The 26161-nt window shown below is 43.9% G+C and overlaps 36 non-coding genes across 36 annotated transcripts; all 36 read left to right on the top strand.

Moving 5' to 3' along the window:
• Window positions 1–210: 210 nt before the first annotated feature.
• TRNAS-CGA (transfer RNA serine (anticodon CGA)) lies at window positions 211–292 on the top strand. The gene has a single exon. It is a non-coding gene; the product is annotated as a tRNA-Ser (tRNA).
• A 540-nt stretch (window positions 293–832) lies between these two features.
• On the top strand, window positions 833–914 carry TRNAS-UGA (transfer RNA serine (anticodon UGA)). Its single transcript has one exon. It is a non-coding gene; the product is annotated as a tRNA-Ser (tRNA).
• Window positions 915–1457: 543 nt separating this feature from the next.
• Window positions 1458–1539, top strand: TRNAS-CGA (transfer RNA serine (anticodon CGA)). The gene has a single exon. It is a non-coding gene; the product is annotated as a tRNA-Ser (tRNA).
• A 538-nt stretch (window positions 1540–2077) lies between these two features.
• Window positions 2078–2159, top strand: TRNAS-CGA (transfer RNA serine (anticodon CGA)). The gene has a single exon. It is a non-coding gene; the product is annotated as a tRNA-Ser (tRNA).
• Window positions 2160–2703: 544 nt separating this feature from the next.
• TRNAS-CGA (transfer RNA serine (anticodon CGA)) lies at window positions 2704–2785 on the top strand. The gene has a single exon. It is a non-coding gene; the product is annotated as a tRNA-Ser (tRNA).
• Window positions 2786–3939: 1154 nt separating this feature from the next.
• TRNAS-UGA (transfer RNA serine (anticodon UGA)) lies at window positions 3940–4021 on the top strand. Its single transcript has one exon. It is a non-coding gene; the product is annotated as a tRNA-Ser (tRNA).
• A 527-nt stretch (window positions 4022–4548) lies between these two features.
• On the top strand, window positions 4549–4629 carry TRNAS-CGA (transfer RNA serine (anticodon CGA)). The gene has a single exon. It is a non-coding gene; the product is annotated as a tRNA-Ser (tRNA).
• Window positions 4630–5169: 540 nt separating this feature from the next.
• Window positions 5170–5251, top strand: TRNAS-UGA (transfer RNA serine (anticodon UGA)). Its single transcript has one exon. It is a non-coding gene; the product is annotated as a tRNA-Ser (tRNA).
• A 543-nt stretch (window positions 5252–5794) lies between these two features.
• TRNAS-UGA (transfer RNA serine (anticodon UGA)) lies at window positions 5795–5876 on the top strand. Its single transcript has one exon. It is a non-coding gene; the product is annotated as a tRNA-Ser (tRNA).
• Window positions 5877–6420: 544 nt separating this feature from the next.
• Window positions 6421–6502, top strand: TRNAS-CGA (transfer RNA serine (anticodon CGA)). The gene has a single exon. It is a non-coding gene; the product is annotated as a tRNA-Ser (tRNA).
• A 541-nt stretch (window positions 6503–7043) lies between these two features.
• Window positions 7044–7125, top strand: TRNAS-UGA (transfer RNA serine (anticodon UGA)). The gene has a single exon. It is a non-coding gene; the product is annotated as a tRNA-Ser (tRNA).
• Window positions 7126–7668: 543 nt separating this feature from the next.
• TRNAS-CGA (transfer RNA serine (anticodon CGA)) lies at window positions 7669–7750 on the top strand. The gene has a single exon. It is a non-coding gene; the product is annotated as a tRNA-Ser (tRNA).
• A 527-nt stretch (window positions 7751–8277) lies between these two features.
• Window positions 8278–8358, top strand: TRNAS-CGA (transfer RNA serine (anticodon CGA)). The gene has a single exon. It is a non-coding gene; the product is annotated as a tRNA-Ser (tRNA).
• Window positions 8359–8898: 540 nt separating this feature from the next.
• On the top strand, window positions 8899–8980 carry TRNAS-UGA (transfer RNA serine (anticodon UGA)). The gene has a single exon. It is a non-coding gene; the product is annotated as a tRNA-Ser (tRNA).
• A 1149-nt stretch (window positions 8981–10129) lies between these two features.
• Window positions 10130–10211, top strand: TRNAS-UGA (transfer RNA serine (anticodon UGA)). The gene has a single exon. It is a non-coding gene; the product is annotated as a tRNA-Ser (tRNA).
• A 542-nt stretch (window positions 10212–10753) lies between these two features.
• Window positions 10754–10834, top strand: TRNAS-CGA (transfer RNA serine (anticodon CGA)). Its single transcript has one exon. It is a non-coding gene; the product is annotated as a tRNA-Ser (tRNA).
• A 540-nt stretch (window positions 10835–11374) lies between these two features.
• On the top strand, window positions 11375–11456 carry TRNAS-UGA (transfer RNA serine (anticodon UGA)). The gene has a single exon. It is a non-coding gene; the product is annotated as a tRNA-Ser (tRNA).
• A 543-nt stretch (window positions 11457–11999) lies between these two features.
• On the top strand, window positions 12000–12081 carry TRNAS-UGA (transfer RNA serine (anticodon UGA)). The gene has a single exon. It is a non-coding gene; the product is annotated as a tRNA-Ser (tRNA).
• A 544-nt stretch (window positions 12082–12625) lies between these two features.
• Window positions 12626–12707, top strand: TRNAS-CGA (transfer RNA serine (anticodon CGA)). Its single transcript has one exon. It is a non-coding gene; the product is annotated as a tRNA-Ser (tRNA).
• A 541-nt stretch (window positions 12708–13248) lies between these two features.
• On the top strand, window positions 13249–13330 carry TRNAS-CGA (transfer RNA serine (anticodon CGA)). The gene has a single exon. It is a non-coding gene; the product is annotated as a tRNA-Ser (tRNA).
• Window positions 13331–13861: 531 nt separating this feature from the next.
• TRNAS-CGA (transfer RNA serine (anticodon CGA)) lies at window positions 13862–13943 on the top strand. Its single transcript has one exon. It is a non-coding gene; the product is annotated as a tRNA-Ser (tRNA).
• A 540-nt stretch (window positions 13944–14483) lies between these two features.
• Window positions 14484–14565, top strand: TRNAS-UGA (transfer RNA serine (anticodon UGA)). The gene has a single exon. It is a non-coding gene; the product is annotated as a tRNA-Ser (tRNA).
• A 543-nt stretch (window positions 14566–15108) lies between these two features.
• Window positions 15109–15190, top strand: TRNAS-CGA (transfer RNA serine (anticodon CGA)). Its single transcript has one exon. It is a non-coding gene; the product is annotated as a tRNA-Ser (tRNA).
• A 538-nt stretch (window positions 15191–15728) lies between these two features.
• On the top strand, window positions 15729–15810 carry TRNAS-CGA (transfer RNA serine (anticodon CGA)). Its single transcript has one exon. It is a non-coding gene; the product is annotated as a tRNA-Ser (tRNA).
• Window positions 15811–16956: 1146 nt separating this feature from the next.
• TRNAS-CGA (transfer RNA serine (anticodon CGA)) lies at window positions 16957–17038 on the top strand. The gene has a single exon. It is a non-coding gene; the product is annotated as a tRNA-Ser (tRNA).
• Window positions 17039–17580: 542 nt separating this feature from the next.
• TRNAS-CGA (transfer RNA serine (anticodon CGA)) lies at window positions 17581–17662 on the top strand. The gene has a single exon. It is a non-coding gene; the product is annotated as a tRNA-Ser (tRNA).
• A 542-nt stretch (window positions 17663–18204) lies between these two features.
• TRNAS-CGA (transfer RNA serine (anticodon CGA)) lies at window positions 18205–18286 on the top strand. Its single transcript has one exon. It is a non-coding gene; the product is annotated as a tRNA-Ser (tRNA).
• Window positions 18287–19450: 1164 nt separating this feature from the next.
• Window positions 19451–19532, top strand: TRNAS-UGA (transfer RNA serine (anticodon UGA)). Its single transcript has one exon. It is a non-coding gene; the product is annotated as a tRNA-Ser (tRNA).
• Window positions 19533–20074: 542 nt separating this feature from the next.
• TRNAS-CGA (transfer RNA serine (anticodon CGA)) lies at window positions 20075–20156 on the top strand. Its single transcript has one exon. It is a non-coding gene; the product is annotated as a tRNA-Ser (tRNA).
• A 542-nt stretch (window positions 20157–20698) lies between these two features.
• On the top strand, window positions 20699–20780 carry TRNAL-CAA (transfer RNA leucine (anticodon CAA)). Its single transcript has one exon. It is a non-coding gene; the product is annotated as a tRNA-Leu (tRNA).
• A 540-nt stretch (window positions 20781–21320) lies between these two features.
• Window positions 21321–21402, top strand: TRNAS-CGA (transfer RNA serine (anticodon CGA)). The gene has a single exon. It is a non-coding gene; the product is annotated as a tRNA-Ser (tRNA).
• Window positions 21403–21944: 542 nt separating this feature from the next.
• Window positions 21945–22026, top strand: TRNAS-CGA (transfer RNA serine (anticodon CGA)). The gene has a single exon. It is a non-coding gene; the product is annotated as a tRNA-Ser (tRNA).
• Window positions 22027–22568: 542 nt separating this feature from the next.
• On the top strand, window positions 22569–22650 carry TRNAS-CGA (transfer RNA serine (anticodon CGA)). Its single transcript has one exon. It is a non-coding gene; the product is annotated as a tRNA-Ser (tRNA).
• A 1164-nt stretch (window positions 22651–23814) lies between these two features.
• Window positions 23815–23896, top strand: TRNAS-UGA (transfer RNA serine (anticodon UGA)). Its single transcript has one exon. It is a non-coding gene; the product is annotated as a tRNA-Ser (tRNA).
• A 542-nt stretch (window positions 23897–24438) lies between these two features.
• On the top strand, window positions 24439–24520 carry TRNAS-CGA (transfer RNA serine (anticodon CGA)). Its single transcript has one exon. It is a non-coding gene; the product is annotated as a tRNA-Ser (tRNA).
• Window positions 24521–25062: 542 nt separating this feature from the next.
• TRNAL-CAA (transfer RNA leucine (anticodon CAA)) lies at window positions 25063–25144 on the top strand. The gene has a single exon. It is a non-coding gene; the product is annotated as a tRNA-Leu (tRNA).
• Window positions 25145–26161: the final 1017 nt, after the last annotated feature.

The raw sequence follows: 26161 nt of genomic DNA on the forward strand, positions 1-26161 counted from the left end.
ATGGATTACCGCTCATCTGTGCCCTGTCACTCACTTTGAGTGATACGTGTTCCTATTTTTATTAATTGTATGAAAGCATGTGAAATAAGTGAGGGCAACAGGTCACTGCTGGTTCCTGCCTCGTCCTTATGTTACTTTATTTTTTAGGTCTCGGCCTGACGTGAGCAGCGCATGGCTCATATACGACAACAGTGACATCATATTCATGGAGCTGCGATGGCCGGATGGTTAAGGCGTTGGACTCGAAATTCAATGGGGTTTCCCTGCGCAGGTTCGAATCCTGCTTGCAGCGATGTACGATTTTGCATGAACACCATTTGGTTTGTTAAGGACATTTTCACTCCTCGTTAGTCAATACTCATCAAGTCACAGAGTTAAACAGCAAAAGTTCAAACTAAATGTAAACATTAAGACAAATTCAACACTCAGGAAGTGTTTTAGAGAGCAGGTGGCTCGGGAGGGTTCGTAGTCTGGACCTGTCCTGCCTGATCTTGACGAGTCACGAAAAGAGTAATTTTTTTATGTAGCGTGTCTTGTTTAGGCTTTTGGACTCTTTCTGGGTACACTTAAGGGCCCATTCCAGAGCCGTAATATAGGGAAAAGAGGGCAGAAATGTGCAGTGATTGATTACTGCTCATCTGTGCCCTGTCACTCACTTTGAGTGATGCATGTTGCTATTTTTATTAATTGTATGAAAGCATGCAAAATAAGTGAGGGAGACAGGGCACTGCTGGTACGTGCCCTGTCCTTCCGTTACTTTAATTTTTAGGTCTCGGCCTGATGTGAGCAGCGCATGGCTCGTATACGACAACAGTGACATCATACTCACGCAGCTGCGATGACCGAGTGGTTAAGGCGTTGGACTTGAAATCCAATGGAGTTTCCCCGCGTAGGTTCGAATCCTGCTTGCAGCATCATGAGATTTTGCATGAACACCATTTGGTTTAGTTAAGTAAATGTTCACTTCTCGTTATGCAATCCTCATCAAGTCACAGAGTTAAACGGCAAAAACTCAAACTAGATGTAAACATTGAGACAATTTCTACACCCAGGAAGTGTTTTAGAGAGCAGGTGGCTAGGAAGGGTTTGTAGTCTGGACCTGTCCTGCCTGATCTAGACAAGTCAGGAAAAGAGTAATTTTTTTTATGAAGCGTGTCTTGTTTAGGCTTTTGGACTTTTTCTGAGTACACTTAAGGGCCCGTTGCCACCGCCGTAATAGAAGGAAAAGAGGGTAGAAATGCACAGTGAATGATTACCGCTCATCTGTGCCCTGTCACTCACTTTGAGTGATACGTTTTGCTATTTTTATTAATTGTATGAAAGCATGTGAAATAAGTGAGGGCAACAGGGCACTGCTGGTTCCTGCCCCGTCCTTATGTTACTTTATTTTTTAGGTCTCGGCCTGACGTGAGCAGCGCATGGCTCATATACGACAACAGTGACTTCATATTCATGGAGCTGCGATGGCCGTGTGGTTAAGGCGCTGGATTCGAAATTCAATGGGGTTTCCCTGCGCAGGTTCGATTCCTGCTTGCAGCATCGGGCGATTTTGCATGAACACCATTTGGTTTGTTAAGGAAATGTTACTTCTCGTTACGCAATCCTCATCAAGTCACAGAGTTAAACAGCAAAAACTCAAACTAAATGTAAACATTAAGACAATTTCAACACTCAGGAAGTGTTTTAGAGAGCAGGTGGTTTGAAGGGTTCGTAGTCTGGACCTGTCCTGCCTGATATTGACGAGTTACGAAAAGAGTAATTTTTTTTATGTAGAGTTTCTTGTTTAGGCTTTTGGACTCTTCTGAGTACACTTAAGGGCCCGGTCCCAGCACCGTAATATAGGGAAAAGAGGGTAGAAATGCCAGTGATTGATTACTGCTCATCTGTCCCCTGTCACTCACTTTGAGTGATGCGTGTTGCTATTTTTATTAATTGTATCAAAGCATGCGAAATAAGTGAGGGCAACAGGGCACTGCTGGTACCTGCCCCGTCCTTCCGTTACTTTATTTTTTAGGTCTCGGTCTGACGTGAGCAGCGCATGGCTCATATACAACAACAGTGACATCATACTCATGGAGCTGTGATGGCCGAGTGGTTAAGGCGTTGGACTCGAAATCCAATGCGGTTTTCCTGCGCAGGTTCGAATCCTGCTTGCAGCGAAGTATGATTTTGCATGAACACCATTTGGTTTGATAAGGAATTTTTCACTCCTCGTTAATCAATCCTCATCAAGTCACAGAGTTAAACAGCAAAAGTTCAAACTAAATGTAAACATTAAGACAATTTCAACACTCAGGAAGTGTTCAAGAGAGCAGGTGGTTTGGAAGGGTTCGTAGTCTAGACCTGTCCTGCCTGATCTTGACGAGTCACAAAAAGAGTAATTTTTTTTATGTAGAGTGTCTTGTTTAGGCTTTTGGACTCTTTCTGAGTACACTTAAGGGCCCGGTCCCAGCGCCGTAATATAGGGAAAAGAGGGTAGAAATGCGCAGTGATTGATTACTGCTCATCTGTGCCCTGTCACTCACTTTGGGTGATACGTGTTGCTATTTTTATTAATTGTATGAAAGCAATCGAAATAAGTGAGGGCAACAGAGCACTGAAGGTACCTGCCCCTTCCTTTGGTTACTTTAATTTTTGTAGGTCTCGGTCTGACGTGAGCAGCGAGTGGCTCATATACGACAACAGTGACATCACACTCATGGAGCTGCGATGGCCGAGTGGTTAAGGCGTTGGACTCGAAATCCAATGGGGTTTCCCTGCGCAGGTTCGAATCCTGCTTGCAGCGATGTACGATTTTGCATGAACACCATTTGGTTTGTTAAGGACATTTTCACTCCTCGTTAGTCAATCCTCATCAAGTCACAGAGTTAAACAGCAAAAGTTCAAACTAAATGTAAACATTAAGACAATTTCAACACTCTGGAAGTGTTCAAGGGAGCAGGTGGTTTGGAAGGGTTTGTAGTCTGGACCTATCTTGACGAGTCACAAAATGAGTAATTTTTTTATGTAGCGTGTCTTGTTTAGGCATTTGGACTCTTTCTGAGTACTCTTAAGTGCCCATTCCCAGCACCGTAATATAGGGAAAAGAGGGTAGGAATGTGCAGTGATGGATTACCGCTCATCTGTGCCCTGTCACTCACTTTGAGTGATACGTGTTCCTATTTTTATTAATTGTATGAAAGCATGTGAAATAAGTGAGGGCAACAGGGCACTGCTGGTTCCTGCCCCGTCCTTATGTTACTTTATTATTTAGGTCTCGGCCTGACGTGAGCAGCGCATGGCTCATATACGACAAGAGTGACATCATACTCATGAAGCTGCGATGGCTGAGTGGTTAAGGCGTTGGACCTGAAATCCATTGGGGTTTTCCTGCGCAGTTTCAAATCCTAATTGCAGCCTCGTTCGATTTTACATGAACACCATTTGGTTTGTTAAGGAAATGTTCACTTCTCGTTACGCAATTCTCATCAAGTCACAGAGTTAAACAGCAAAAACTCAAACTAAATGTAAACATTAAGACAATTTCAACACTCAGGAAGTGTTTTAGAGAGCAGGTGGTTCGGAAGGCTTCGTAGTCTGAACCTGTCCTGCCTGATCTTGACGAGTCCCAAAAAGAGTAATTTTTTTATGTAGCGTGTCTTGTTTAGGCTTTTGGACTCTTTCTGAGTACTCTTAAGGGCCCATTCACAGCGCCGTAAGATAGGGAAAAGAGGGTAGAAATGTGCAATGATTGATTACCGCTCATCTGTGCCCTGTCACTCACTTTGAGTGATGCGTGTTGATATTTTTATTGATTGTATGAAAGCATGCGAAATGAGTGAGGGAGACAGGGCACTGCTGGTACGTGCCCCGTCCTTCCGTTACTTTAATTTTTAGGTCTCGGCCTGATGTGAGCAGCGCATGGCTCGTATACGACAACAGTGACATCATACTCACGCAGCTGCGATGGCCGAGTGGTTAAGGCGTTGGACTTGAAATCCAATGGGGTTTCCCGTCGTAGTTTGGAATCCAGCTTGCAGCCTCATGAGATTTTGCATGAACACCATGTGGTTTAGTTAAGTAAATGTTCACTTCTCGTTATGCAATCATCATCAAGTCACAGAGTTAAACGACACAAACTCAAACTAGATGTAAACATTGAGACAATTTCCACACCCAGGAAGTGTTTTAGAGAGCAGGTGGCTTGAAAGGGTTCGTAGTCTGGACCTGTCCTGCCTGATCTTGATGAGTCACGAAAAGAGTAATTTTTTTATGTAGCGTGTCTTGTTTATTCTTTTGGACTCTTTCTGAGTACACTTAAGGGCCCGTTGCCACCACCGTAATATAGGGAAAAGAGGGTAGAAAGGTTCAGTGATTGGTTACTGCTCATCTGTGCCCTGTCACTCACTTTGAGTGATACGTGTTGCTATTTTTATTAATTGTATGAAAGCATGCGAAATAAGTGAGGGCAACAGGGCACGGCTGGTACCTGCCCCGTCCTTCCGTTGCTCTATTTTTTAGGTCTCGGACTGACGTGAGCAGTGCATGGCTCGTATACGACAACATGGAGCTGCGATGGCCGAGTGGTTAAGGCGTTGGACTCGAAATCAATGGGGTTTCCCTGCGCAGGTCCGAATCCTGCTTGCAGCCTTGTTCGATTTTTCATGAACACCATTTGGTTTGATAAGGAAATGTTCACTTCTCGTTACGCAATCCTCATCAAGTAACAGAGTTAAACAGCAAAAACTCAAACTAAATGTAAACATTAAGACAATTTCAACACTCAGGAAGTGTTTTAGAGAGCAGGTGGCTCGGAAGGGTTCGTAGTCTGGACCTGTCCTGCCTGATCTTGACGAGTCACGAAAAGAGTAATTTTTTTATGTAGCGTGTCTTGTTTAGGCTTTTGGACTCTTTCTGAGTACACTTAAGGGCCCATTCCAGAGCCGTAATATACGGAAAAGAGGGCAGAAATGTGCAGTGATTGATTACTGCTCATCTGTGCCCTGTCACTCACTTTGAGTGATGCGTGCTAGTATTTTTATTAATTGTATGAAAGCATGCGAAATAAGTGAGGGAGACAGGGCACTGCTGGTACGTGCCCCGTCCTTCCGTTACTTTAATTTTTAGGTCTCGGCCTGATGTGAGCAGCGCATGGCTCGTATACGACAACAGTGACATCATTCTCATGCAGCTGCGATGGCAGAGTGGTTAAGGCGTTGGACTTGAAATTCAATGGGTTTTCGCTGCGCAGGTTCGAATCCTTCTTGCAGCGTCATGTGATTTTGCATGAACACCATTTGGTTTAGTTAAGTAAATGTTCACTTCTCGTTATGAAATCCTCATCATGTCACAGAGTTAAACGGCAAAAACTCAAACTAGATGTAAACATTGAGACAATTTCTACACCCAGGAAGTGTTTTAGAGAGCAGGTGGCTAGGAAGGGTTTGTAGTCTGGACCTGTCCTGCCTGATCTAGACAAGTCAGGAAAAGAGTAAATTTTTTTATGAAGCGTGTCTTGTTTAGGCTTTTGGACTTTTTCTGAGTACACTTAAGGGCCCGTTGCCACCGCCGTAATAGAGGGAAAAGAGGGTAGAAATGCACAGTGAATGATTACCGCTCATCTGTGCCCTATCACTCACTTTGAGTGATACGTTTTGCTATTTTTATTAATTGTATGAAAGCATGTGAAATAAGTGAGGGCAACAGGGCACTGCTGGTTCCTGCCCCGTCCTTATGTTACTTTATTTTTTAGGTCTCTGCCTGACGTGAGCAGCGCATGGCTCATATACGACAACAGTGACATCATACTCATGGAGCTGCGATGGCTGAGTGGTTAAGGCGTTGGACTTGAATTCCAATGGGGTTTCCCCACGTAGGTTCGAATCCTGCTTGCAGCGTCATGAGATTTTGCATGAACACCATTTGGTTTAGTTAAGTAAATGTTCACTTCTCGTTATGCAATCCTCATCAAGTCACAGAGTTAAACGGCAAAAACTCAAACTAGATGTAAACATTGAGACAATTTCTAAACCCAGGAAGTGTTTCAGAGAGCAGGTAGCTAGGAAGGGTTTGTAGTCTGCACCTGCCCTGCCTGATCTAGACAAGTCAGGAAAAGAGTAATTTTTTTTCATGAAGCGTGTCTTGTTTAGGCTTTTGGACTTTTTCTGAGTACACTTAAGGGCCCGTTGCCACCGCCGTAATAGAGGGAAAAGAGGGTAGAAATGCACAGTGAATGATTACCGCTCATCTGTGCCCTGTCACTCACTTTGAGTGATACGTGTTGCTATTTTTATTAATTGTATGAAAGCATGTGAAATAAGTGAGGGCAACAGGGCACTGCTGGTTCCTGCCCCGTCCTTTTGTTACTTTATTTTTTAGGTCTCGGCCTGACGTGAGCAGCGCATGGCTCATATTCGACAACAGTGACATCCTACTCATGGAGCTGCGATGGCCGAGTGGTTAAGGCGTTGGACTCGAAATTCAATGGGGTTTCCCTGCGCAGGTTCGAATCCTGCTTGCAGCATCGGGTGATTTTGCACGAACTCCATTTGGTTTGTTAAGGAAATGTTCACTTCTCGTTACGCAATCCTCATCAAGTCACAGAGTTAAACTGCAAAAACTCAAACTAAATGTAAACATTAAGACAATTTCAACACTCAGGAAGTGTTTTAGAGAGCAGGTGGTTTGGAAGGGTTCGTAGTCTGGACCTGTCCTGCCTGATCTTGACGAGTCACAAAAAGAGTAATTTTTTTATGTAGCGTGTCTTGTTTAGGCATTTGGACTCTTTCTGAGTACTCTTAAGTGCCCATTCCCAGCGTCGTAATATAGGGAAAAGAGGGTAGGAATGTGCAGTGATTGATTACTGCTCATCTGTGCCCTGTCACTCACTTTGAGTGATGCGTGTTGCTATTTTTATTAATTGTATGAAAGCATGCGAAATAAGTGAGGGAGACAGGGCACTGCTGGTACTTGCCCCGTCCTTCCGTTACTTTAATTTTTAGGTCTCGGCCTGATGTGAGCAGCGCATGGCTTGTATACAACAACAGTGACATCATACTCACACAGCTGCGATGGCCGAGTGGTTAAGGTGTTGGACTTGAAATCCAATGGGGTTTCCCCGCGTAGGTTCGAATCCTGCTTGCAGCGTCATGAGATTTTGCATGAACACCATTTGGTTTAGTTAAGTAAATGTTCACTTCTCGTTATGCAATCCTCATCAAGTCACAGAGTTAAACGGCAAAAACTAAAACTAGATGTAAACATTGAGACAATTTCTACACCCAGGAAGTGTTTCAGAGAGCAGGTGGCTAGGAAGGGTTTGTAGTCTGGACCTGTCCTGCCTGATCTAGACAAGTCAGGAAAAGAGTAATTTTTTTTATGAAGTGTGTCTTGTTTAGGCTTTTGGACTTTTTCTGAGTACACTTAAGGGCCCGTTGCCACCGCCGTAATAGAGGGAAACGAGGGTAGAAATGCACAGTGAATGATTACCACTCATCTGTGCCCTGTCACTCACTTTGAGTGATACGTGTTGCTATTTTTATTAATTGTATGAAAGCATGTGAAATAAGTGAGGGCAACAGGGCACTGCTGGTTCCTGCCCCATCCTTTTATTACTTTATTTTTTAGGTCTCGGCCTGACGTGAGCAGCGCATGGCTCATATACGACAACAGTGACATCAAACTAATGGAGCTGCGATGGCCGAGTGGTTAAGGCGTTCGACTCGAAATTCAATGGGGTTTCCTTGCGCAGGTTCGAATCCTGCTTGCAGCATCGGGGGATTTTGCATGAACACCATTTGGTTTGTTAAGGAAATGTTCACTTCTCGTTACGCAATCCTCATCAAGTCTCAGAGTTAAACAGCAAAAACTCAAACTAAATGTAAACATTAAGACGATTTCAACACTCAGGAAGTGTTTTAGAGAGCAGGTGGTTCGAAGGGTTCGTAGTCTGGACCTGTCCTACCTGATCTTGACGAGTCACGAAAAGAGTGATTTTTTTATATGTAGAGTGTCTTGTTTAGGCTTTTGGACTCTTTCTGAGTACACTTAAGGGCCCGGTCCCAGCACCATAATATAGGGAAAAGAGGGTAGATATGCGCAGTGATTGATTACTGCTCATCTGTGCTCTGTCACTCACTTTGAGTGATACGTGTTGCTATTTTTATTAATTGTATGAAAGCAAGCGAAATAAGTGAGGGCAACAGAGCACTGCTGGTACCTGCCCCTTCCTTCGGTTACTTTATTTTTTAGGTCTCGGTCTGACGTGAGCAGTGCATGGCTCATATACGACAACATGGAGCTGCGATGGCCGAGTGGTTAAGGCGTTGGACTCGAAATCAATGGGGTTTCCCTGCACAGGTCCGAATCCTGCTTGCAGCCTCGCGCGATTTTTCATGAACACCATTTGGTTTGATAAGGAAATGTTCACTTCTCGTTACGCAATCCTCATCAAATAACAGAGTTAAACAGCAAAAACTCAAACTAAATGTAAACATTAAGACAATTTCAACACTCAGGAAGTGTTTTAGAGAGCAGGTGGCTCGGAAGTGTTCGTAGTCTGGACCTGTCCTGCCTGATCTTGACGAGTCACGAAAAGAGTCATTTTTTTATGTAGCGTGTCTTGTTTAGGCTTTCGGACTCTTTCTGAGTACACTTAAGGGCCCATTCCAGAGCCGTAATATAGGGAAAAGAGGGCAGAAATGTGCAGTGATTGATTACTGCTCATCTGTGCCCTGTCACTCACTTTGAGTGATGCGTGTTGCTATTTTTATTAATTGTATGAAAGCATGCGAAATAAGTGAGGGAGACAGGGCACTGCTGGTACGTGCCCTGTCCTTCCGTTACTTTAATTTTTAGGTCTCGGCCTGATGTGAGCAGCGCATGGCTCGTATACGACAACAGTGACATCATACTCATGCAGCTGCGATGGACGAGTGGTTAAGCCGTTGGACTTGAAATCCAATGGGGTTTCCCCGCGTAGGTTTGAATCCTGCGTGCAGCGTCATGAGATTTTGCATGAACACCATTTGGTTTAGTTAAGTAAATGTTCACTTCTCGTTATGCAATCCTAATCAAGTCACAGAGTTAAACAGCAAAAACTCAAACTAAATGTAAACATTAAGACAATTTCAACACTCAGGAAGTGTTTTATAGAGCAGGTGGTTCGGAAGGGTTCGTAGTCTGGACCTGTCCTGCCTGATCTTGACGAGTCACGAAAAGAGTAAATTTTTTTATGTAGAGTGTCTTGTTTAGGCTTTTGGACTCTTTCTGAGTACACTTGAGGTCCCTGTCCCAGCGCCGTAATATAGGGAAAAGAGGGTAGAAATGCGCAGTGATTGATTACTGCTCATCTGTGCCCTGTCACTCACTTTGAGTGATACGTGTTGCTATTTTTATTAATTGTATGAAAGCATGCGAAATAAGTGAGGGCAACAGGGCACTGCTGGTACCTGCCCCGTCCTTCCGTTGCTCTACTTTTTAGGTCTTAGTCTGACGTGAGCAGTGCATGGCTCGTATACGACAACATGGAGCTGCGATGGCCGAGTGGTTAGGGCGTTGGACTCGAAATCAATGGGGTTTTTCTGCGCAGGTCCGAATCATGCTTGCAGCCTCGTGCGATTTTTCATGAACACCATTTGGTTTGATAAGGAAATGTTCACTTATTGTTACACAATCCTCATCAAGTAACAGAGTTAAACAGCAAAAACTCAAACTAAATGTAAACATTAAGACAATTTCAACACTCAGGAAGTGTTTTAGAGAGCAGGTGGCTCGGAAGGGTTCGTAGTCTGGACCTGTCCTGCCTGATCTTGACGAGTCACGAAAAGAGTAATTTTTTTATGTAGCGTGTCTTGTTTAGGCTTTTGAACTCTTTCTGAGTACACTTAAGGGCCCCTTTCAGAGCCGTAATATAGGGAATAGAGGGCAGAAATGTGCAGTGATTGATTACTGCTCATCTGTGCCCTGTCACTCACTTTGAGTGATGCGTGTTGCTATTTTTATTAATTGTATGAAAGCATGCGAAATAAGTGAGGGAGACAGGGCACTGCTGGTACGTGCCCCGTCCTTCCGTTACTTTAATTTTTAGGTCTCGGTCTGATGTGAGCAGCGCATGGCTCGTATACGACAACAGTGACTTCATACTCACGCAGCTGCGATGGCCGAGTGGTTAAGGCGTTGGACTTGAAATCCAAAGGGGTTTCCCCGCGCAGGTCGGAATCCTGCTTGCAGCGTCGTGCGATTTTGCATGAACACCATTTGGTTTGTTAAGGAAATGTTCACTTCTCGTTACGCAATCCTCATCAAGTCACAGAGTTAAACAGCAAAAACTCAAACTAAATGTAAACATTAAGACAATTTCAACACTCAGGAAGTGTTTTAGAGAGCAGGTGGTTTGAAGTGTTCATAGTCTGGACCTGTCCTGCCTGATCTTGACGAGTCACGAAAAGAGTAATTTGTTTTATGTAGAGTGTCTTGTTTAGGCTTTTGGACTCTTTCTGAGTACACTTAAGGGACTGGTCCCAGCGCCGTAATATAGGGAAAAGAGGATAGAAATGCGCAGTGATTGATTACTGCTCATCTGTGCCCTGTCACTCACTTTGAGTGATACGTGTTGCTAGTTTTTATTAATTGTATGAAAGCAAGCGAAATAAGTGAGGGCAACAGGGCACTGCTGGTTCCTGCCCGGTCCTTATGTTACTTTATTTTTTAGGTCTCGGCCTGACGTGAGCAGCACATGGCTCATATACGACAACAGTGACATCATAATCATGGAGCTGCGATGGCCGAGTGGTTAAGGCGTTGGACTCGAAATCAATGGGGTTTCCCTGCACAGGTCCGAATCCTGCTTGCAGCCTCGTGCGATTTTGCATGAACACCATTTGGTTTGATCAGGAAATGTTCACTTCTCGTTACGCAATCCTCATCAAGGAACAGAGTTAAACAGCAAAAACTCAAACTAAATGTAAACATTAAGACAATTTCAACACTCAGGAAGTGTTTTAGAGAGCAGGTGGCTCGGAAGGGTTAGTAGTCTGGACCTGTCCTGCCTGATCTTGATGAGTCACGAAAAGAGTAATTTTTTAATGTAGCGTGTCTTGTTTAGGCTTTTGGACTCTTTCTGAGTACACTTAAGGGCCCATTCCAGAGCCGTAATATAGGGAAAAGAGGGCGGAAATGTGCAGTGATTGATTACTGCTCATCTGTGCCCTGTCACTCACTTTGAGTGATGCGTGTTGCTATTTTTATTAATTGTATGAAAGCATGCGAAATAAGTGAGGGAGACAGGGCACTGCTTATATGTGCCCTGTCCTTCCGTTACTATAATTTGTAGGTCTCGGCCTGATGTGAGCAGCGCATGGCTCGTATACGACAACAGTGACATCATACTCACGCAGCTGCGATGGCTGAGTGGTTAAGGCGTTGGACTTGAAATCCAATGGGGTTTCCCTGCGTAGGTTCGAATCCTGCTTGCAGCGTCATGAGATTTTGCATGAACACCATTTGGTTTAGTTAAGTAAATGTTCACTTCTCGTTATGAAATCCTCATCAAGTCACAGAGTTAAACGGCAAAAACTCAAACTAGATGTAAACATTGAGACAATTTCTACACCCAGGAAGTGTTTTAGAGAGCAGGTGGCTAGGAAGGGTTTGTAGTCTGGACCTGTCCTGCCTGATCTAGACAAGTCAGGAAAAGAGTAATTTTTTTTATGAAGCGTGTCTTGTTTAGGCTTTTGGACTTTTTCTGAGTACACTTAAGGGCCCGTTGCCACCGCCGTAATAGAGGGAAAAGAGGGTAGAAATGCACAGTGAATGATTACCGCTCATCTGTGCCCTATCACTCACTTTGAGTGATACGTTTTGCTATTTTTATTAATTGTATGAAAGCATGTGAAATAAGTGAGGGCAACAGGGCACTGCTGGTTCCTGCCCCGTCCTTATGTTACTTTATTTTTTAGGTCTCTGCCTGACGTGAGCAGCGCATGGCTCATATACGACAACAGTGACATCATACTCATGGAGCTGCGATGGCCGAGTGGTTAAGGTGTTGGACTTGAATTCCAATGGGGTTTCTCTGCGTAGGTTCGAATCCTGCTTGCAGCGTCATGAGATTTTGCATGAACACCATTTGGTTTGGTTAAGTAAATGTTCACTTCTCGTTATGCAATCCTCATCAAGTCACAGAGTTAAATGGCAAAAACTCAAACTAGATGTAAACATTGAGACAATGTCTTAGCCGAGGAAGTGTTTCAGAGAGCAGGTGGCTAGGAAGGGTTTGTAATCTGCACCTGTCCTGCCTGATCTAGACAAGTCAGGAAAAGAGTAATTTTTTTTCATGAAGCGTGTCTTGTTTAGGCTTTTGGACTTTTTCTGAGTACACTTAAGGGCCCGTTGCCACCGCCGTAATAGAGGGAAAAGAGGGTAGAAATGCACAGTGAATGATTACCGCTCATCTGTGCCCTGTCACTCACTTTGAGTGATACGTGTTGCTATTTTTATTAATTGTATGAAAGCATGTGAAATAAGTGAGGGCAACAGGGCACTGCTGGTTCCTGCCCTGTCCTTTTGTTACTTTATTTTTTAGGTCTCGGCCTGACGTGAGCAGCGCATGGCTCATATACGACAACAGTGACATCCTACTCATGGAGCTGTGATGGCCGAGTGGTTAAGGCGTTGGACTCGAAATTAAATGGGGTTTCCCTGCGCAGGTTCGAATCCTTCTTGCAGCATCGGGTGATTTTGCATGAACTCCATTTGGTTTGTTAAGGAAATGTTCACTTCTCGTTACGCAATCCTCATCAAGTCACAGAGTTAAACAGCAAAAACTCAAACTAAATGTAAACATTAAGACAATTTCAACACTCAGGAAGTGTTTTAGAGAGCAGGTGGTTCGAATGGTTCGTAGTCTTGACCTGTCCTGCATGATCTTGACGAGTCACGAAAAGAGTAATTTTTTTTATGTAGAGTGTCTTGTTTAGGCTTTTGGACTCTTTCTGAGTACACTTAAGGGCCCGGTCCCAGCGCCGTAATATAGGGAAAAGAGGGTAGAAATGCGCAGTGATTGATTACTGCTCATCTGTGCCCTGTCACTCACTTTGGGTGATACGTGTTGCTATTTTTATTAATTGTATGAAAGCAAGCGAAATAAGTGAGGGCAACAGAGCACTGAAGGTACCTGCCCCTTCCTTCGGTTACTTTATTTTTTAGGTCTCGGTCTGACGTGAGCAGCGAGTGGCTCATATACGACAACAGTGACATCATACTCATGGAGCTGCGATGGCTGAGTGGTTAAGGCATTGGACTCGAAATCCAATGGGGTTTCCCTGCGCAGGTTCGAATCTTGCTTGCAGCGATGTACGATTTTGCATGAACACCATTTGGTTTGTTAAGGACATTTTCACTCCTCGTTAGTCAATCCTCATCAAGTCACAGAGTTAAACAGCAAAAGTTCAAACTAAATGTAAACATTAAGACAATTTCAACACTCAGGAAGTGTTCAAGAGAGCAGGTGGTTTGGAAGGGTTCGTAGTCTGGACCTATCTTGACGAGTCACAAAAAGAGTAATTTTTTTATGTAGCGTTTCTTGTTTAGGCATTTGGACTCTTTCTGAGTATTCTTAAGTGCCCATTCCCAGCACCGTAATATAGGGAAAAGAGGGTAGGAATGTGCAGTGATGGATTACCGCTCATCTGTGCCCTGTCACTCACTTTGAGTGATACGTGTTCCTATTTTTATTAATTGTATGAAAGCATGTGAAATAAGTGAGGGCAACAGGTCACTGCTGGTTCCTGCCTCGTCCTTATGTTACTTTATTTTTTAGGTCTCGGCCTGACGTGAGCAGCGCATGGCTCATATACGACAACAGTGACATCATATTCATGGAGCTGCGATGGCCGGATGGTTAAGGCGTTGGACTCGAAATTCAATGGGGTTTCCCTGCGCAGGTTCGAATCCTGCTTGCAGCGATGTACGATTTTGCATGAACACCATTTGGTTTGTTAAGGACATTTTCACTCCTCGTTAGTCAATACTCATCAAGTCACAGAGTTAAACAGCAAAAGTTCAAACTAAATGTAAACATTAAGACAAATTCAACACTCAGGAAGTGTTTTAGAGAGCAGGTGGCTCGGGAGGGTTCGTAGTCTGGACCTGTCCTGCCTGATCTTGACGAGTCACGAAAAGAGTAATTTTTTTATGTAGCGTGTCTTGTTTAGGCTTTTGGACTCTTTCTGGGTACACTTAAGGGCCCATTCCAGAGCCGTAATATAGGGAAAAGAGGGCAGAAATGTGCAGTGATTGATTACTGCTCATCTGTGCCCTGTCACTCACTTTGAGTGATGCATGTTGCTATTTTTATTAATTGTATGAAAGCATGCAAAATAAGTGAGGGCAACAGGGCACTGCTGGTACCTGCCCCGTCCTTCCGTTGCTTTATTTTTTAGGTCTCGGTCTGACTTGAGCAGCGCATGGCTCGTATACGACAACAGTGACATCATACTCACGCAGCTGCGATGACCGAGTGGTTAAGGCGTTGGACTTGAAATCCAATGGAGTTTCCCCGCGTAGGTTCGAATCCTGCTTGCAGCATCATGAGATTTTGCATGAACACCATTTGGTTTAGTTAAGTAAATGTTCACTTCTCGTTATGCAATCCTCATCAAGTCACAGAGTTAAACGGCAAAAACTCAAACTAGATGTAAACATTGAGACAATTTCTACACCCAGGAAGTGTTTTAGAGAGCAGGTGGCTAGGAAGGGTTTGTAGTCTGGACCTGTCCTGCCTGATCTAGACAAGTCAGGAAAAGAGTAATTTTTTTTATGAAGCGTGTCTTGTTTAGGCTTTTGGACTTTTTCTGAGTACACTTAAGGGCCCGTTGCCACCGCCGTAATAGAAGGAAAAGAGGGTAGAAATGCACAGTGAATGATTACCGCTCATCTGTGCCCTGTCACTCACTTTGAGTGATACGTTTTGCTATTTTTATTAATTGTATGAAAGCATGTGAAATAAGTGAGGGCAACAGGGCACTGCTGGTTCCTGCCCCGTCCTTATGTTACTTTATTTTTTAGGTCTCGGCCTGACGTGAGCAGCGCATGGCTCATATACGACAACAGTGACTTCATATTCATGGAGCTGCGATGGCCGTGTGGTTAAGGCGCTGGATTCGAAATTCAATGGGGTTTCCCTGCGCAGGTTCGATTCCTGCTTGCAGCATCGGGCGATTTTGCATGAACACCATTTGGTTTGTTAAGGAAATGTTACTTCTCGTTACGCAATCCTCATCAAGTCACAGAGTTAAACAGCAAAAACTCAAACTAAATGTAAACATTAAGACAATTTCAACACTCAGGAAGTGTTTTAGAGAGCAGGTGGTTTGAAGGGTTCGTAGTCTGGACCTGTCCTGCCTGATATTGACGAGTTACGAAAAGAGTAATTTTTTTTATGTAGAGTTTCTTGTTTAGGCTTTTGGACTCTTCTGAGTACACTTAAGGGCCCGGTCCCAGCACCGTAATATAGGGAAAAGAGGGTAGAAATGCCAGTGATTGATTACTGCTCATCTGTCCCCTGTCACTCACTTTGAGTGATGCGTGTTGCTATTTTTATTAATTGTATCAAAGCATGCGAAATAAGTGAGGGCAACAGGGCACTGCTGGTACCTGCCCCGTCCTTCCGTTACTTTATTTTTTAGGTCTCGGTCTGACGTGAGCAGCGCATGGCTCATATACAACAACAGTGACATCATACTCATGGAGCTGTGATGGCCGAGTGGTTAAGGCGTTGGACTCGAAATCCAATGCGGTTTTCCTGCGCAGGTTCGAATCCTGCTTGCAGCGAAGTATGATTTTGCATGAACACCATTTGGTTTGATAAGGAATTTTTCACTCCTCGTTAATCAATCCTCATCAAGTCACAGAGTTAAACAGCAAAAGTTCAAACTAAATGTAAACATTAAGACAATTTCAACACTCAGGAAGTGTTCAAGAGAGCAGGTGGTTTGGAAGGGTTCGTAGTCTAGACCTGTCCTGCCTGATCTTGACGAGTCACAAAAAGAGTAATTTTTTTATGTAGCGTGTCTTGTTTAGGCATTTGGACTCTTTCTGAGTACTCTTAAGTGCCCATTCCCAGCGCCGTAATATAGGGAAAAGAGGGTAGGAATGTGCAGTGATTGATTACCGCTCATCTGTGCCCTGTCACTCACTTTGAGTGATACGTGTTGCTATTTTTATTAATTGTATGAAAGCATGCGAAATAAGTGAGGGCAACAGTGCACTGCTGGTACCTGCCCCGTCCTTCCGTTGCTCTATTTTTTAGGTCTTGGTCTGACGTGAGCAGTGCATGGCTCGTATACTACAACATGGAGCTGCAATGGCCGAGTGGTTAAGGAGTTGGACTCGAAATCAATGGGGTTTCCCTGCGCAGGTCCGAATCCTGCTTGCAGCCTCGTGCGGTTTTGCGTGAACACCATTTGGTTTGATAAGGAAATGTTCACTTCTCGTTACGCAATCCTCATCAAGTAACAGAGTTAAACAGCAAAAACTCAAACTAAATGTAAACATTAAGACAATTTCAACACTCAGGAAGTGTTTTAGAGAGCAGGTGGCTCGGAAGGGTTCGTAGTCTGGACCTGTCCTGCCTGATCTTGACGAGTCACGAAAAGAGTACATTTTTTATGTAGCGTATCTTGTTTAGGTTTTGGACTCTTTCTGAGTACACTTAAGCGCCCATTCCAGAGCCGTAATATAGGGAAAAGAGGGCAGAAATGTGCAGTGATTGATTACTGCTCATCTGTGCCCTGTCACTCACTTTGAGTGATGCGTGTTGCCATTTTTATTAATTGTATGAAAGCATGCGAAATAAGTGAGGGCGACAGGGCACTGCTGGTACGTGCCCCATCCTTCCGTTACTTTAATTTTTAGGTCTCGGCCTGATGTGAGCAGCGCATGGCTCATATACGACAACAGTGACATGATACTCATGGAGCTGCGATGGCCGAGTGGTTAAGGCGTTGGACTCGAAATTCAATGGGGTTTCCTTGCGAAGGTTCGAATCCTGCTTGCAGCATTGGGCGATTTTGCATGAACACCATTTGGTTTGTTAAGGAAATGTTCACTTCTCGTTACGCAATCCTCATCAAGTCACAGAGTTAAACAGCAAAAACTCAAACTAAATGTAAACATTAAGACGATTTCAACACTCAGGAAGTGTTTTAGAGAGCAGGTGGTTCGAAGGGTTCGTAGTCTGGACCTGTCCTGCCTGATCTTGACGAGTCACGAAAAGAGTAATTTTTTGTTATGAAGCGTGTCTTGGTTAGGCTTTTGGAGTTTTTCTGAGTACACTTAAGGGCCCGTTGCCACCGCCGTAATAGAGGGAAACGAGGGTAGAAATGCACAGTGAATGATTACCACTCATCTGTGCCCTGTCACTCACTTTGAGTGATACGTGTTGCTATTTTTATTAATTGTATGAAAGCATGTGAAATAAGTGAGGGCAACAGGGCACTGCTGGTTCCTGCCCCATCCTTTTATTACTTTATTTTTTAGGTCTCGGCCTGACGTGAGCAGCGCATGGCTCATATACGACAACAGTGACATGATACTCATGGAGCTGCGATGGCCGAGTGGTTAAGGCGTTGGACTCGAAATTCAATGGGGTTTCCTTGCGAATTTTCGAATCCTGCTTGCAGCATCGGGCGATTTTGCATGAACACCATTTGGTTTGTTAAGGAAATGTTCACTTCTCGTTACGCAATCCTCATCAAGTCACAGAGTTAAACAGCAAAAACTCAAACTAAATGTAAACATTAAGACGATTTCAACACTCAGGAAGTGTTTTAGAGAGCAGGTGGTTCGAAGGGTTCGTAGTCTGGACCTGTCCTGCCTGATCTTGACGAGTCACGAAAAGAGTAATTTTTTGTTATGTAGAGTGTCTTGTTTAGGCTTTTGGACTCTTTCTGAGTACACTTAAGGGCCCGGTCCCAGCGCCTTAATATAGGGAAAAGAGGGTAGAAATGCGCAGTGATTGATTACTGCTCATCTGTGCCCTGTCACTCACTTTGAGTGATACGTGTTGCTATTTTTATTAATTGTATGAAAGCAAGCAAAATAAGTGAGGGCAACAGAGCACTGCTGGTACCTGCCCCTTCCTTCGGTTACTTTATTTTTTAGGTCTCGGTATGACGTGAGCAGCGCATGGCTCATATACGACAACAGTGACATCATTCTCATGGAGCTGTGATCTCTGAGTGGTTAAGGCGTTGGAATCGAAATCCAATGGGGATTCCCTGCGCAGGTTCGAATCCTGCTTGCAGCGACGTATGATTTTGCATGAACACCATTTGGTTTGTTAAGGAAATTTTCACTTCTCGTTAGTCAATCCTCATCAAGTCACAGAGTTAAACAGCAAAAATTCAAACTAAATGTAAACATTAAGACAATTTCAACACTCAGGAAGTGTTTAAGAGAGCAGGTGGTTTGGAAGGGTTCATAGTCTGGACCTGTCCTGCCTGATCTTGACGAGTCACAAAAAGAGTAATTTTTTTATGTAGCGTGTCTTGTTTAGGCATTTGGACTCTTTCTGAGTACTCTTAAGTGCCCATTCCCAGCGCCGTAATATAGGGAAAAGAGTGTAGGAATGTGCAGTGATTGATTACCGCTCATCTGTGCCCTGTCACTCACTTTGAGTGATGCGTGTTGCTATTTTTATTAATTGTATCAAAGCATGCGAAATAAGTGAGGGCAACAGGGCACTGCTGGTACCTGCCCCGTCCTTCCGTTACTTAAATTTTTAGGTCTCGGCCTGATGTGAGCAGCGCATGGCTCGTATACGACAAGAGTGACATCATACTCATGAAGCTGCGATGGCTGAGTGGTTAAGGCGTTGGACCTGAAATCCATTGGGGTTTTCCTGCGCAGTTTCAAATCCTAGTTGCAGCCTCGTTCGATTTTACATGAACACCATTTGGTTTGTTAAGGAAATGTTCACTTCTCGTTACGCAATTCTCATCAAGTCACAGAGTTAAACAGCAAAAACTCAAACTAAATGTAAACATTAAGACAATTTCAACTCTCAGGAAGTGTTTTAGAGAGCAGGTGGTTCGGAAGGCTTCGTAGTCTGAACCTGTCCTGCCTGATCTTGACGAGTCCCAAAAAGAGTAATTTTTTTATGTAGCGTGTCTTGTTTAGGCTTTTGGACTCTTTCTGAGTACTCTTAAGGGCCCATTCACAGCGCCGTAAGATAGGGAAAAGAGGGTTGAAATGTGCAGTGATTGATTACCGCTCATCTGTGCCCTGTCACTCACTTTGAGTGATGCGTGTTGCTATTTTTATTAATTGTATCAAAGCATGCGAAATAAGTGAGGGAGACAGGGCACTGCTGGTACGTGCCCCGTCCTTCCGTTACTTAAATTTTTAGGTTTTGGCCTGATGTGAGCAGCGCATGGCTCGTATACGACAACAGTGACATCACACTCATGCAGCTGCAATGGCCGAGTGGTTAAGGCGTTGGACTTGAAATCCAATGGGGTTTCCCCGCGTAGGTTCGAATTCTGCTTGCAGCGTCATGAGATTGTGCATGAATATGATTTGGTTTAGATAAGTAAATTTTCACTTCTTGTTATGCAATCCTCATCAAGTCACAGAGTTAAACGGCAAAAACAAAAACTAGATGTAAACATTAAGACAATTTCCACACCCAGGAAGTTTTTAGAGAGCAGGTGGCTCGGAAGGGATCGTAGTCTGGACCTGTCCTGCCTGATCTAGACGAGTCAGGAAAAGAGTAATTTTTTTTATGAAGCGTGTCTTGTTTAGGATTTTGGACTTTTTCTGAGTACACTTAAGGGCCCGTTGCCACCGCCGTAATAGAGGGAAAAGAGGGTAGAAATGCACAGTGAATGATTACCGCTCATCTGTGCCCTGTCACTCACTTTGAGTGACACGTGTTGCTATTTTTATTAATTGTATGAAAGCATGTGAAATAAGTGAGGGCAACAGGGCACTGCTGGTTCCTGCCCCGTCCTTATGTTACTTTATTTTTTAGGTCTTTGCCTGACGTGAGCAGCGCATGGCTCATATACGACAACAGTGACATCATTCTCATGGAGTTGTGATGGCTGAGTGGTTAAGGCGTTGGAATCGAAATCCAATGGGGTTTCCCTGCGCAGGTTCGAATCCTGCTTGCAGCGACGTATGATTTTGCATGAACACCATTTGGTTTGTTAAGGAAATTTTCACTTCTCGTTAGTCAATCCTCATCAAGTCACAGAGTTAAACAGCAAAAATTCAAACTAAATGTAAACATTAAGACAATTTCAACACTCAGGAAGTGTTTAAGAGAGCAGGTGGTTTGGAAGGGTTCGTAGTCTGGACCTGTCCTGCCTGATCTTGACGAGTCACAAAAAGAGTAATTTTTTTATGTAGCGTGTCTTGTTTAGGCATTTGGACTCTTTCTGAGTACTCTTAAGTGCCCATTCCCAGCGCCGTAATATAGGGAAAAGAGGGTAGGAATGTGCAGTGATTGATTACTGCTCATCTGTGCCCTGTCACTCACTTTGAGTGATGCGTGTTGCTATTTTTATTAATTGTATCAAAGCATGCGAAATAAGTGAGGGCAACAGGGCACTGCTGGTACCTGCCCCGTCCTGCTGTTACTTTAGTTTTTTAGGTCTCGGTCTGACGTGAGCAGCGCATGGCTCATATACGACAACAGTGACATTATACTCGTGGAGCTGCGATGGGCGAGTGGTTAAGGCGTTGGACTCAAAATCCAATGGGGTTTCCCTGCGCAGGTTCGAATCCTGCTTGCAGCGACCTGTGATTTTGCATGAACACCATTTGGTTTGTTAAGGAAATGTTCACTTCTCGTTAGTCAATCCTCATCAAGTCACAGAGTTAAACAGCAATAATTCAAACTAAATGTAAACATTAAGACAATTTCAACACTCAGGAAGTGTTTTAGAGAGCAGGTGGTTCAGAAGGGTTCGTAGTCTGGACCTGTCCTGCCTGATCTTGACGAGTCACATAAAGAGTAATTTTTTCATGTAGCGTGTCTTGTTTAGGCTTTTGGACTCTTTCTGAGTACTCTTAAGGGCCCATTCCAGAGCCGTAATATAGGGAAAAGAGGGCAGAAATGTGCAGTGATTGATTACTGCTCATCTGTGCCCTGTCACTCACTTTGAGTGATGCGTGTTGCCATTTTTATTAATTGTATGAAAGCATGCGAAATAAGTGAGGGCGACAGGGCACTGCTGGTACGTGCCCCATCCTTCCGTTACTTTAATTTTTAGGTCTCGGCCTGATGTGAGCAGCGCATGGCTCATATACGACAACAGTGACATGATACTCATGGAGCTGCGATGGCCGAGTGGTTAAGGCGTTGGACTCGAAATTCAATGGGGTTTCCTTGCGAAGGTTCGAATCCTGCTTGCAGCATCGGGCGATTTTGCATGAACACCATTTGGTTTGTTAAGGAAATGTTCACTTCTCGTTACGCAATCCTCATCAAGTCACAGAGTTAAACAGCAAAAACTCAAACTAAATGTAAACATTAAGACGATTTCAACACTCAGGAAGTGTTTTAGAGAGCAGGTGGTTCGAAGGGTTCGTAGTCTGGACCTGTCCTGCCTGATCTTGACGAGTCACGAAAAGAGTAATTTTTTGTTATGAAGCGTGTCTTGGTTAGGCTTTTGGAGTTTTTCTGAGTACACTTAAGGGCCCGTTGCCACCGCCGTAATAGAGGGAAACGAGGGTAGAAATGCACAGTGAATGATTACCACTCATCTGTGCCCTGTCACTCACTTTGAGTGATACGTGTTGCTATTTTTATTAATTGTATGAAAGCATGTGAAATAAGTGAGGGCAACAGGGCACTGCTGGTTCCTGCCCCATCCTTTTATTACTTTATTTTTTAGGTCTCGGCCTGACGTGAGCAGCGCATGGCTCATATACGACAACAGTGACATGATACTCATGGAGCTGCGATGGCCGAGTGGTTAAGGCGTTGGACTCGAAATTCAATGGGGTTTCCTTGCGAATTTTCGAATCCTGCTTGCAGCATCGGGCGATTTTGCATGAACACCATTTGGTTTGTTAAGGAAATGTTCACTTCTCGTTACGCAATCCTCATCAAGTCACAGAGTTAAACAGCAAAAACTCAAACTAAATGTAAACATTAAGACGATTTCAACACTCAGGAAGTGTTTTAGAGAGCAGGTGGTTCGAAGGGTTCGTAGTCTGGACCTGTCCTGCCTGATCTTGACGAGTCACGAAAAGAGTAATTTTTTGTTATGTAGAGTGTCTTGTTTAGGCTTTTGGACTCTTTCTGAGTACACTTAAGGGCCCGGTCCCAGCGCCTTAATATAGGGAAAAGAGGGTAGAAATGCGCAGTGATTGATTACTGCTCATCTGTGCCCTGTCACTCACTTTGAGTGATACGTGTTGCTATTTTTATTAATTGTATGAAAGCAAGCAAAATAAGTGAGGGCAACAGAGCACTGCTGGTACCTGCCCCTTCCTTCGGTTACTTTATTTTTTAGGTCTCGGTATGACGTGAGCAGCGCATGGCTCATATGCGACAACAGTGACATCATTCTCATGGAGCTGTGATCTCTGAGTGGTTAAGGCGTTGGAATCGAAATCCAATGGGGTTTCCCTGCGCAGGTTCGAATCCTGCTTGCAGCGACGTATGATTTTGCATGAACACCATTTGGTTTGTTAAGGAAATTTTCACTTCTCGTTAGTCAATCCTCATCAAGTCACAGAGTTAAACAGCAAAAATTCAAACTAAATGTAAACATTAAGACAATTTCAACACTCAGGAAGTGTTTAAGAGAGCAGGTGGTTTGGAAGGGTTCATAGTCTGGACCTGTCCTGCCTGATCTTGACGAGTCACAAAAAGAGTAATTTTTTTATGTAGCGTGTCTTGTTTAGGCATTTGGACTCTTTCTGAGTACTCTTAAGTGCCCATTCCCAGCGCCGTAATATAGGGAAAAGAGTGTAGGAATGTGCAGTGATTGATTACCGCTCATCTGTGCCCTGTCACTCACTTTGAGTGATGCGTGTTGCTATTTTTATTAATTGTATCAAAGCATGCGAAATAAGTGAGGGCAACAGGGCACTGCTGGTACCTGCCCCGTCCTTCCGTTACTTAAATTTTTAGGTCTCGGCCTGATGTGAGCAGCGCATGGCTCGTATACGACAAGAGTGACATCATACTCATGAAGCTGCGATGGCTGAGTGGTTAAGGCGTTGGACCTGAAATCCATTGGGGTTTTCCTGCGCAGTTTCAAATCCTAGTTGCAGCCTCGTTCGATTTTACATGAACACCATTTGGTTTGTTAAGGAAATGTTCACTTCTCGTTACGCAATTCTCATCAAGTCACAGAGTTAAACAGCAAAAACTCAAACTAAATGTAAACATTAAGACAATTTCAACTCTCAGGAAGTGTTTTAGAGAGCAGGTGGTTCGGAAGGCTTCGTAGTCTGAACCTGTCCTGCCTGATCTTGACGAGTCCCAAAAAGAGTAATTTTTTTATGTAGCGTGTCTTGTTTAGGCTTTTGGACTCTTTCTGAGTACTCTTAAGGGCCCATTCACAGCGCCGTAAGATAGGGAAAAGAGGGTTGAAATGTGCAGTGATTGATTACCGCTCATCTGTGCCCTGTCACTCACTTTGAGTGATGCGTGTTGCTATTTTTATTAATTGTATCAAAGCATGCGAAATAAGTGAGGGAGACAGGGCACTGCTGGTACGTGCCCCGTCCTTCCGTTACTTAAATTTTTAGGTCTCGGCCTGATGTGAGCAGCGCATGGCTCGTATACGACAACAGTGACATCACACTCATGCAGCTGCAATGGCCGAGTGGTTAAGGCGTTGGACTTGAAATCCAATGGGGTTTCCCCGCGTAGGTTCGAATTCTGCTTGCAGCGTCATGAGATTGTGCATGAATATGATTTGGTTTAGATAAGTAAATTTTCACTTCTTGTTATGCAATCCTCATCAAGTCACAGAGTTAAACGGCAAAAACAAAAACTAGATGTAAACATTAAGACAATTTCCACACCCAGGAAGTTTTTAGAGAGCAGGTGGCTCGGAAGGGATCGTAGTCTGGACCTGTCCTGCCTGATCTAGACGAGTCAGGAAAAGAGTAATTTTTTTTATGAAGCGTGTCTTGTTTAGGATTTTGGACTTTTTCTGAGTACACTTAAGGGCCCGTTGCCACCGCCGTAATAGAGGGAAAAGAGGGTAGAAATGCACAGTGAATGATTACCGCTCATCTGTGCCCTGTCACTCACTTTGAGTGACACGTGTTGCTATTTTTATTAATTGTATGAAAGCATGTGAAATAAGTGAGGGCAACAGGGCACTGCTGGTTCCTGCCCCGTCCTTATGTTACTTTATTTTTTAGGTCTTTGCCTGACGTGAGCAGCGCATGGCTCATATACGACAACAGTGACATCATTCTCATGGAGTTGTGATGGCTGAGTGGTTAAGGCGTTGGAATCGAAATCCAATGGGGTTTCCCTGCGCAGGTTCGAATCCTGCTTGCAGCGACGTATGATTTTGCATGAACACCATTTGGTTTGTTAAGGAAATTTTCACTTCTCGTTAGTCAATCCTCATCAAGTCACAGAGTTAAACAGCAAAAATTCAAACTAAATGTAAACATTAAGACAATTTCAACACTCAGGAAGTGTTTAAGAGAGCAGGTGGTTTGGAAGGGTTCGTAGTCTGGACCTGTCCTGCCTGATCTTGACGAGTCACAAAAAGAGTAATTTTTTTATGTAGCGTGTCTTGTTTAGGCATTTGGACTCTTTCTGAGTACTCTTAAGTGCCCATTCCCAGCGCCGTAATATAGGGAAAAGAGGGTAGGAATGTGCAGTGATTGATTACTGCTCATCTGTGCCCTGTCACTCACTTTGAGTGATGCGTGTTGCTATTTTTATTAATTGTATCAAAGCATGCGAAATAAGTGAGGGCAACAGGGCACTGCTGGTACCTGCCCCGTCCTGCTGTTACTTTAGTTTTTTAGGTCTCGGTCTGACGTGAGCAGCGCATGGCTCATATACGACAACAGTGACATTATACTCGTGGAGCTGCGATGGGCGAGTGGTTAAGGCGTTGGACTCAAAATCCAATGGGGTTTCCCTGCGCAGGTTCGAATCCTGCTTGCAGCGACCTGTGATTTTGCATGAACACCATTTGGTTTGTTAAGGAAATGTTCACTTCTCGTTAGTCAATCCTCATCAAGTCACAGAGTTAAACAGCAATAATTCAAACTAAATGTAAACATTAAGACAATTTCAACACTCAGGAAGTGTTTTAGAGAGCAGGTGGTTCAGAAGGGTTCGTAGTCTGGACCTGTCCTGCCTGATCTTGACGAGTCACATAAAGAGTAATTTTTTCATGTAGCGTGTCTTGTTTAGGCTTTTGGACTCTTTCTGAGTACTCTTAAGGGCCCATTCCCAGCGCCGTAATATAGGGAAAAGAGGGTAGAAATGTGCAGTGATTGATTACCGCTCATCTGTGCCCTGTCACTCACTTTGAGTGATGCGTGTTGCTATTTTTATTAATTGTATGAAAGCATGCGAAATAAGTGAGGGAGACAGGGCACTGCTGGTACATGCCCCGTCCTTCCGTTACTTTAATTTTTAGGTCTCGGCCTGACATGAGCAGCGCATGGCTTGTATACGACAACAGTGACATCATACACATGCAGCTGCGATGGCCTAGTGGGTAAGGTGTTGGACTAGAAATCCAATGGGATTTCACCGTGTTGGTTCGAATCCTGCTTGCAGTGTCATGAGATTTTGCATTAGCACCATTTGGTTTAGTTAAGTAAATGTTCACTTCTCGTTATGCAGTCCTCTTCAAGTCACAAAGTTAAACGGCAAAAACTCAAACTAGATGTAAACATTGAGACAATTTCTACACCCAGGAAGTGTTTTACAGAGCAGGTGGCTCGGAAGGGTTCGTAGTCTGGACCTGTTTGCCTGATCTAGACAAATCACGAAAAGAGTAATATTTTTTCATGAAGCGTATCTTGGTTAGGCTTTTGGACTTTTTCTGAGTACACTTAAGGGCCTGTTGCCACCGCCGTAATAGAGGGAAAAGAAGGTATAAATGCACAGTGAATGATTACCGCTCATCTGTGCCCTGTCACTCACTTTGAGTGATACGTGTTGCTATTTTTA

The sequence above is a fragment of the Lissotriton helveticus genome, chromosome 11 (assembly GCF_964261635.1).
Source record: "Lissotriton helveticus chromosome 11, aLisHel1.1, whole genome shotgun sequence".
In the NCBI taxonomy this organism is placed as follows: domain Eukaryota; kingdom Metazoa; phylum Chordata; class Amphibia; order Caudata; family Salamandridae; genus Lissotriton; species Lissotriton helveticus.